We start from the raw sequence: 11,264 nt of genomic DNA, 5'->3' as shown, positions 1-11,264 counted from the left end.
ACTCTTCCAGTCTAGTACTCTCTGTATGCTGGATTTAATTATTCTACCACTAAAAGTGAAAAATAATTTTCTTAATTATTAAAAAGCATTACACTAGGAGACATAATATTTCAATTTTCTGTTTTTCTTCCCACAAATTTTTACACAATTTGTGCTTTCTGTTTTTAAAAATGGAATTGAGGAGGCAGTTCAACACGACGGCGTAGGAAGATCCTGAACTCACCTCCTCCCACAGACACACCAAATCCCCAGCTACATATGGAACCCCTCTGAAAAAGACCTGAAAACTAGCTGAATAGCTCCTGCACAACAAAGGACAAAAGGACCACATTGAGATGGGCAGGAGAGGCAAATACTCCACCCACAGTGTGGTGAACCACAATCGGGAAGGATCTCACAAGGATGGAGCTTCTCCCTAAGGAGCAAGGGGTTCACACCCCACATCAGGCACCACAGCCCTTGGGACCAGTATCAGAGAGATGAGCCACCAGAACATCTGGCTTTGAAAACCAATGGGGCTTACCTCCAGGAGGCCCAAAATGCTGTAGGGAGTTGAGACTCTGCTCCTAAAGGGTTCAAGTGCAAACTCACTCACCTTGGGACCCAGTGCAAAAGCAGTGATTTGAAAAGCACCTAGACCATATGTGAAGGAGACTCATTTGCTTATCATAAATCGTCTGTCACTGGGGAAAGGGCCTGTTGGGACTCTCTCTGGGGACAGAGGCACTGGTGAGTGCCATTTTTGCACTCTTGCTCTACCTTGCTAGTGCCAGCAATTTGCCCCACCCTGGTGCTCTACCGCGACACCTCTAAAGCTGGTGTGGTGCATGGAGTCCACCCAGGGGATGCCCCTTGAGTGACTGGCTCTGGTGGTGGTGGGAGGGGCTTGCGTTTATGGACCCCATGGGACTAAAACAATCAGAGAGACAATTCTTGGCATGCTACCACCCCCAGGGCATGGCACAGATAGCAGATAGCAGACTGAAACACACCCTCAGTCTTCCTGTGAAAAAGGCCTCTTTACTTGTCCTGGAGCCTCAGCCTGATGAGCAGGTTTACCACACATCTAGAGGCTACAGAGGTGCTGTCAAAGAACAGAGGCCATCTTTGTGCTCTCCCCTGGCCTTGCTACAGCTCACCAGTACCTCCCAGAAAGAAGCTTATACATTCGTCTGGAGTCCCAGATTTTGCAACTTTGCCAAGATGACACCTCAATATCACCTTGTCTGGAGGCCAGTAGGGTTTACAATTGCAGTCCCACAGGGCTGTATATATTTTCATACTTTAAAAGATGCTGCCAGAGGGTGACTTTCAATCAGCCTAAGGTGCAAAATAAGGTTCAATCTATGCTCATGGATTGGAAGAATTAATATTGTTAAAATGTTCATACTACCCAAAGCAATCCATAGATTTAATGCAATCCCTGTCAAAATTCCAATGGCATTTTTCACAGGAACAGCACAAATAATCCTAAAATTTCTATGGAACTGACAAGGATCCCAAATAGCCAAAGCAATCTTGAGAAAGAAGAACAAAGCTGGAGGCATCACGTGATGTAATTTCAAACTATGTTGCAAAGCTACAGGAATCAAAATGGTATGGTATTGACATAAAAACAGACACATAGATCAATGGAACAGCATAGAGAGGCCAGAAATAAACAACAAAGAAAACAAGAATATACAATGGGGAAAGGACAGCCTTTCTATAAATGGTGTTGGGGATAAACAACAAGGTCATACTGTATAGCACAGGGAACTATATTCAATATTCTGTGACAAACCATAATGGAAAAGAATATATATATATACACACACACACATATATAAAACGGAGTCACTTTGCTGTACAGAAGAAATTAACACAACATTGTAAATCAACTATTCTTCAATAAAGTTTAAAAAAATGGGGTTGGGAAAACTGGAAGGCTACATGCAAAAGGATGAAATTAGACTACTATCTTATAGCACACACAAAAATTAACTCAAAATGGATTAAAGACTTGAATGTAAGACCTGAAACCATAGAACTCCTAGAAGAAAGCATAAGCCAGGGGCTTTCCTGGTAGTCTAGTGGTTAAGACTCTGCCCTTCCAATACAGGGTGCACGGGTTCGATCCCTGGTCGGGGAACTAGGATCGCACATGCTGCAGTGCAGCCAAAAATAAAGAAAGAAAGAAGAAAGTATAAGCTGTAAGCTCCTTGACATCCATCTTGGCAATGTTTTTTTTGAATCCGACTTCAACAGCAAGGGCAACAAAAGCAAAAATAAACAAGTGGGACTTCATCAAACAAAAAAGCTCCTACACAACAAAGGAAAAGGCAACCTACTGAATGGAAAAAGATATTCGCAAATCACATATCTGATAAGGGGTTAATATCCAAAAAATATAAACAATTCATACAACTCAATAAGAAAAAAAAATCCAATTTAAAATGGGCAGAGAATCTGAATAGACATTTTTCCAAAGAAGAGATACAGATACAGCACATAAAAGAGATACAGATACAGCACATAAAATGATGCTCAACATCACTACTCATCAGAGAAATAAAAGACAAAACCACAAAGAGATATCACCTCACACCTGCTGTCACGGCTAGTATTAAAAAAACAAGAAATAACAAGTGTTGGTAAAGATGTGAAGAAAAGGGAATGCTCGTGCACTGTCGGTGGGAATGTGAAATGGTACAGCCACTGTAGAAAACAGCATGGAGTTTCCTAAAAAAATTAAAAATAAAACCAGCATATGATCCAGTAATTCCACTTCTGGGTATGAATCTGAAGAAAATGAAAGCTCTAATTCAAAAAGATGTATGCACACCTATGCTCATTGCAGCATTATTTACAATAGCCAAGATACGGTAACAACCTAAGTGTCCATCAATGGATGAATGGATAAAGAAGATGTGGATATATACACAATGGGATCTAATTCAGCAATAAAAAAGAATGAAATTTTGCCATTTGTGACAACAGTGATGGACCTTGAGGGTAATATGCTAGGTGAAATAAATCAAATGGAGAATGACAAAAACTGAATGACTTCACTTACATGTGGAATCTAAAAACAAAACAAATGAACAAACAAAACAAAACTCATAGATACAGGGAAGAGATTGGTGGTTGCCATAGAGGAGGGTGGTGAGTGTGGGCAAAAAGAAGGAGGTTAAGAGGTACAAACTTCCAGTTATAAAATAAATAAGTCATGGGGATGTAATATACAGCATGGTGGCTATAGTCAATAATATTGTATTGCATATTTGAATGTTGCCAAGAGAAAAAAATTTGTAACTTTGTGTGGTGACAGATGGTAACTACACTTATTGTGGTGATCATTTCAGTGTATACAAATATCAAATCATTATGTTGTACACCTGAGACTAATATAATGTTATATGTCAATTACAACTCAATGCAAAAATAAACATATTAGCACTAAATTAGGACTTTCCCATGACTTAATTAGAAGATAGTAAGATAATTGAATAGAGAATAACATTTCCATTATATGATTCAATATCACTTAATGTCTTGTCCATGTGCTTTTAAACTTACTTAGCATACAACTCATGGTATATATTCTACACGTTTCTGAAAAAACTGGGACTCACCGATGACCAATGATGAAGAGGTTCAGTGGGAGAGATGAGGGTAGATAGATACTCACAATACACTTGCACACTTGGGACACTTGTTTCTATACTTTTTGCCATCTGGGCCATGGAACGTGTGAGTATCCTACTCCTCACTTGGTTCTGAAATTCACTGTACAGTTTATGGAAATTGAAGAAAATATTTTTAGAGTGGGTTTCTACCCTTCCTGCACCTTTGCTTATGATGAAGAACAAGTGAGGAATAAATAATGCAGAGTAAGAAGAAAAAAGTGATTACATGTAGCAGTAAATCAATAAGTATTTATAAATTTCCATAATGGACTCAGAATTGTCCTGGCACTATGGTGGGTCTGTAAATATCCATCATCATTCTCCTGAGGGTGCTTGTAATCTAGTTGCAGAAGAAAGCTGACAAAATTGGTAGAGACCAATAGAAATGTTTGTGTTGCATTGCACATCACAATCTATAAAAGCTATGAAAGATCAAAGGTGAGGAGATTCAATAGATCTAGAAGGGGAGGCTTCTGGAGGAACTGAGAATGTTGCCGAGTCTTCGTGGGAAAGAAGGAAATCCTGCCATTTGTGATGACTTGGATGAAACTTGAGGGCATTATGCTAAGTGAAATAAGTGAGACAGAGAAAGAAATACTGTGTGATCTCCACTTATACGTGGAATCTAAAATGTCTGAACTCATAGAAACAGAGAGTAGAATGGTGGTTACCAGCAGCTGGGGGAAGGGGAAATGGGGAAATGTTGGTCAAAGGGTACAAACTTCCAGTTATAAGATGAATATGTTCTGGGGGTTTAATGTACAGCGTGGTGATCATAGTTAACAATACCGCCTATATACTTGAAAGCTGCTAAGACAGTAGATCTTAAATATTCCCACTACAAAAAGGAAATGTTAATTATGAGGTGATGGACATGTTAGCTAAGCTATGGTGATAATCATTTCACAATATGTAAGTGTATCAAATTAACACATTGTACACCTTAAACTCTTACAAGGTTATGTGTCAGTTATATCTCAATAAAGCTGAAAAATGTAATATAAGAAAAATATGCAAAATTTTTTAAAAAAATAGAATCTACATAAGATAGCATCTGAATTAGGATAAAACTACATATCAACTGTTAAAATTGTAAAAAGTAATCATTTTATGATATTCCTGTAGGAATATCTTGACTTCCAGGTACTGTATCTCTTACACAAGTTTAACTTCTCCAACTCCTGACTTTCATGGATGAGGAACACTTCCTTGAAGGTTATGAGAGCTGCTCAGATGGAAGACTGAAAACTGTGTTCTGAATACATTCCCTGCTTCCCACTACCCAGAAGTCCTCTTCTCCCATTTCCTCTTTCTCCTTCTTCTCACTACCAGGTACCCATCCACAGATAGGCATTGTCCTTCTCTCCTGTTCTTTTCTGGGGTAGATTGGTCAGAAATGACTGGGTAAACTGGAGGAAAACTTAAATGAGAAAGAACTTGGACAAGAGCCCATGGTGACGTGGAAAGAAGCAGAGTGATATAAAGGAGTAATATGAGAGAGCTTGTCGGGGTGATGGAGCTCTTCTGAATCCTAATGGTGGGGCTGGCTACACTGTTCTGAAAGTTGTTAAAACTGATAGAAATGTACATCTCTCCCCCAATCAATTTTACTCCATGATAACTTAAAATAAAAATAAATAAAAAAGTGTGAAACAGTGCAAGGAGGTCAGACTTCTCATCTTTCCTATCTTCTTCAACAGTCATAAGGGAAATGTGATGAGGATCTAGGCTACAAAGTGGCTACCTGTTAGAAATATTCAATAGTATAGGTAAAAAGACCCACCACACTTACACATGGGCTGATTTCTAAGACTACATACATATTGTATGAATATGTGAATGTTTCACGTTTTCTCTTTTTTTTTTACCAGCAAAATACATCTTTTTGGAAGCAAGAGGTTGCTAACTTTTTTTTTAGGTACGTGTGATATGTGAATATTTTTATTAAATGATAAACCATTGTGCAATTTTCAGTATATTATTAGTCTTATTGGCTGACCTGTAGGGATCTAGATAAGCAAACCATAAGGTTAAAAGGGTCAATGTGTTTTTTTTCTTACTGGACTCATATTCTATTTACTGGCTCTTAACCTTGCCATACCTAAATATGCTATCTTAGAAATCCCGTTGCATAATCTTGCATTGTTCCTGTCTCCAACATGGGTGCTCAGCAGACTAAGCACTTAGGACCCATTGGGCACAAGTTAACTCTATTGATTGACCTCCTTCCTTTGCCCAGAGATTGTGACTTTACCAGTTACCCTTTCACTAAATTAGCTTCCTTCTAGACTTGCCACATTTGAATTGCTCTGCGCTCTTTACCCATTTCTCCTAGAATGAGATGGTCCACATTTCTTATTTTTATTAAGTTACAAGTTTTCCCATCTTCTCTGTTATCACACCTATTTGGGTGGATCATGACTCATGTTCTACTCTAGTGACACATTTTTTTTGTATTTAATTAAAATTTTATTAATTAGATTTTTTAACATCTTTATTGGAGTATAATTGCTTTACAATTGTGTGATAGTTTCTGCTTTATAACTAAGTGAATCAGCTATACATATACATATATCCCCATATCTCTTCCCTCTTGCGTCTCCCTCCCACCCTCCCTATCCCACCCCTCTAAGTGGTCACAAAGCACCGAGCTGATCTCCCTGTGCCATGCGGCTTCTTCCCACTAGCTATCTATTTTACATTTGGTAGTATATATAAGTTCATGCCACTCTCTTACTTTGTCCCAGCTTACCCTTCCCCCTCCCCGTGTCTTCAAGTCCATTCTCTACGTCTGTATCTTTATTCCTGTCCTGCCCCTAGGTTTTTCAGAACCTTTTTTTTTTTTTTTTAGATTCCATATATATGTGTTAGCATATGGTATTTGTTTTCCTCTTTCTGACTTACTTCACTCTGTATGACAGACTCTAGGTCCATCCACCTCACTACAAATAACTCAATTTTGTTTCTTTTTATGGTGGAGTAATATTCCATTGTATATATGTGCCACATCTTCTTTATCCATTCAGATAGTGAACTTTATGGGTATTTTTTTTTTAATTTTATTGAAGTATAGTTGATTTACAATGTTATGGGGTGTTTCTTTGAAATGAGCTCTCTTTCGACACAGCTTTGATCTTCTTAACTTTCCTGTCTGAATGTGACTGCAAAGAAATATAAAGGATTCATAGGTAATTTTTTTTTTAATTTAAAAGAGGAGGACTTCCCTGAGGGCGCAGTAGTTCAGAATCCGCCTGCCAAAGAAGGGGACATGGGTTCGAGCCCTAGTCCGGGGAGATCCCACAGGCCACGAAGCAGCTAAGCCTGTGCGCCACAACTACTGAGCCTGAGTGCCCTAGAGCCCGTGCTCCCCAACAAGAGAAGCCACCGCAATGCGACGCCCGCGCACCGCAAGGAAGAGTAGCCCCAGCTCACTGCAACTAGAGAAAGCCCGTGCACAGCAACGAAGACCCAATGCAGTGAAAAATAAATAAATAAATAAATTTATATAAAATAAATAAATAAAAGAGGATACTTTTCCTTTTCTTTTTAAATAGCTTTCAACCAGAATTGTCTAGGAGAGGCATAGATGTAAACTTTGCATCTGGTTCCACCTTCCCACATGGAAAACTCTCACGGGTTCTCAGCTTTTCTGATTAGAGACCCTGGACTTTTTCTTTTTTTAAGTGTACAGTTAAATGACGTTTTTTAAAATTAACAGACTTTATTTTTTAGAATAGTTTTAGATTTACACAGAAATTGAGCAGGTAATAGAGTTCCCACATCCCCTCTCCCTTCACCCCCAGTTTTCCCTATTAACATCTTACATTGAGAGGGCACATTTGTCACAATTAATGAATGTATTTTGATACATTATTATATATCCATATAATCCATATGTTTCAAATTTCCTTAGTTTTTACCTGATGTCCTTTTTCTTCTTTTTTTTTTTTTTTTGGCTGCACCGCGTGGCATGTTGGATCCTAGTTCCCAGACCAGGGATCGAACCCGCGTCCTCTGCACTGAAAGTGCAGAGTCTTAACCACTGGACTGACAGGGAAGTCCCCCTAATGTCCTTTTTCTGTTCCAGGATCCTCTGCAGAAACCCCATATTACATTCAGCAGTCATGTTTCCTCTTGGCTGTGACAGTTTCTCAGACTTATCTTGTTTTTGCTTGTTTGTTTTTCTGTTTGTCTTTTTCTTTCATATTTATTGAGATAGGACTTATCTTGTTTTTGATGACCTTGACAGTTTTGAGGTGTGCTGGTCAGGTATTTTGCAGAATGCCCCTCTATTGGAATTCTTCTCATGATTAGACTGGAATTTTAAGTTTGGGGGAGGAAGATCACAGTGTAAAGTGCCAGTCTCCTCACGTCACATCAAGGGGACATACTATCAGCAGTGAGTTATCATTTTTAATGTTGACCTTGATCATCTGGCTGATGTGACGTTTGTCAGGTTTCTCCACTGTGAAGTTACTCTTTTAAATTCTCTTTTTGTACTGTGTTCTTCGGAAGGAAGTCACTTTTCCTGGTCTATACTTAAGCAGTGGGGACTTATGCTCCCCTTCCTTTAGATGATATACCTACATAATTTATTTGGAATTCTCCTGCACGAGATTGTTTCTTCCCTCTCACGAAATACTTTATTCAGTCGTTCATTTACATTAGTATGGACCCATGGATATTTGCTGTATTCTGTGGGTTATAATCTTTGACTCCTTTATTTTCTTGCTCACATAGTTCTAGCTTTGGCTGATGGGAGCTCTTTCGGTCGGCTCCTGGGCCCTTTCACATACTCTTATCAGTGTGGATGTTTTTATCTTGGAGCACTTCCCTACTTTCTTACACTACACTACAAGATGTTCAGGCTCATCTTGTACATTTCCTGCCCTAGGCCTAAGTCAGATGTTTCTCCAGAGATGAACCTTGCACTTTTATGAGCACAAAACAGCTCCTTCATTAGCTATTCCAAACATAAAAACTGTTCTTCAATCTCTTTTTCTTTTTTAGTTTACTAGAAACAAAAGATGGAAAAATGTTTTAATAAATGATGTAGCCATGAAATGCAAATTTCCAGTAAAGGTTTAAGAAAAGGTGATTCAGATTTGGTATGTAGATTATAAAAATGAGACAAGGGGCTTCCCTGGTGGCACAGTGGTTGAGAGTCCGCCTGCCGATGCAGGGGACATGGATTCGTGCCCCGGTCCGCGAAGATCCCACATGCCGCGGAGCGGCTGGGCCCGTGAGCCATGGCCGCTGGGCCTGCGCGTCCGGAGCCTGTGCTCCACAGCGGGAGAGGCCACAGCAGTGAGAGGCCCGCGTACCACCAAAAAAAAAAAAAAAAAAAAAGAGAGACAAATTATTTGAAATCATAAGTCCTAGAGAAACCAGGGGTCTTTGGGTTTCACGTCTATAAAGGAAGCTTAGAAGGACAGAAAATGATTCTGGTTGGGCTCCTCAAATAGTAGGTACTATTTGCAGATTATGAAATGAACTTGGAAAATTTTGAAAGAGGAAACTATGTCCACTCACATGTGGAAACTGAATAGAAATAGACATACTTTGTTTACTGAGTTATGTAATGACAGTTTAAGGTATTCTACTTAAAATGTTTTTCATTAATTTACCTCTTTAAATATTAATTTATAAGTTACTTTGCCTGTCTAAGGATTATTTAGGTGTTCTCATAAGGACCAACATCAGAAAGATTTTGAACTGAAGAGAGCTGGCTACAAAGTAGCATATCTATTGTCATATGAGCTGATTTGTGTAAACATATTTAATCATATTCATAAAAAAATCTTGAGGAATATTTATCAACCTAAACATGGTTATCTATTTCTGTAATATTGGTAGGTTTTTTTTTTTTTTTTTACAAAAAGGCATTTATTACTTTTGAAATTGGAAAAAAATAAAGGAATTCAATAAACATTACAGAAAGCCAAAATACATTTTTAAAGTAATATATGTAGCTTTTGCTAAAAAATAAAAGAAGGAGAGGACTCAGAGATGAACTAGGGTTTGAGGTTTGGTTTGGAGGTAAAGGCCAAGTATTGCTTGAAGCAGTGTCTTGAAGGATTGGCTAGAAAGGAGACTTTTTTTTTTTTTTCTGGAATGACGAAGTAATCTCAATTTAATATTAGGGCTTTATATGCTATAACGTTTTTAGAAATGTAATTTCCCTATTACCCAGGTTGGGTAAGATATAAATTCTAGAAAGGTCTCTAGCATTTAGAATGGAGGAGTGTTACAGTGATTCATATTTGGCACTCTCTGTATTAATCCACATCTCCAGCTAGAGTTTGCAAGGAAAATGGTGAGAGCAGAGGTGCTTCATGAGTTCAGGGCAACTGTTCTCAAAATTCTGGTCCCTGGACCACTTTACACTCTTAAATATTATTGAGGAACTCAAAGAGCTATGTTTATGTGGGAGATATCTAGCACTAGTTCCCATATTAGAATTCAAAACAGAAATTAAAAACACTTAATTATTAATTTAAAAAAAACAACACATTTTAACATAAACTGCATGTCTTTATGAAAAATAATCACATTTTCCAAAATAAAAGAAATTCTTTGAGTTTTCATTCTTTTAGTGAGAAGAATGGCACTGCTTTCTGTTTTTGTGTTTCTCTTTAATATCTGGCTAAATAAAAGAGAGCTAGATTCCCTATGATTGAGGTATATGAAGAAAATAGGAGGTCTTAGGAGAAGAATTTAATAGTCTTCTTGGGTAATTGTGGATATTCTTCTCTGATACTACAGAAAATTTGACAAGTGGACATTTCTTAAAGGTTAGTTGCAATGAAAATCTGAAACGGTATCAGGTATTGTTTTGTACTCTGTTTTTTATATATGTGTAAACACAGACACACACACCCCTATCTATCCATTGGTCTGTCTTTCACTTTGAATCAATCTTTTAACCATGCATGATTTTGAAATGTCCTGCATTGGTCATTTGGAAAATATTGGTTCACTGTATCATGTACATCTTCCATATGTTGAGATATCTTATCATACAGTATCAAAAAATTACGACCATTAATAATGCTACAGTCTCATCAGAAAAGTCTTTAAGATGTCAAGCTCATGGCAGTGATAGAAGACATTTTCATGTATTGAGGTATGGTGAAAATATTCTGGCTTATAAATGATTTGGCTTGAACTTTAGACTAACTAGAACAGGCTGTCTTGGAGATTGGTTCAAGATGGCGGAGTAGAAGGACGTGCTCTCACTCCCTCTTGCGAGAACACTGGGAATCACAACTAACTGCTGAACAATCATCGACAGGAAGACACTGGAACTCACCAAAAAAGATACCCCACATCCAAAGACAAAGGAGAAGCCACAGTGAGAGGGTGGGAGGGGTGCAACCACAATAAAATCAAATCCCATAACTGCTGGGTGGGTGACTCACAAACTGGAGAACTTATACCACAGAAGTCCACCCACTGGAGTGAAGGTTCTGAGCCCCATGTCAGACTTCCCAACCTGGGGGTCCGGCCACAGGAAGAGGAATTCCTAGAGAATCAGACATTGAAGGCTAGCGGGATTTGATTGCAGGACTTCGACAGGACTGGGGGAAACAGAGA

Source organism: Globicephala melas, chromosome 2 (genome assembly GCF_963455315.2).
Source record: "Globicephala melas chromosome 2, mGloMel1.2, whole genome shotgun sequence".
NCBI classification, from domain to species: domain Eukaryota; kingdom Metazoa; phylum Chordata; class Mammalia; order Artiodactyla; family Delphinidae; genus Globicephala; species Globicephala melas.
This window is presented reverse-complemented; position numbering follows the sequence as displayed.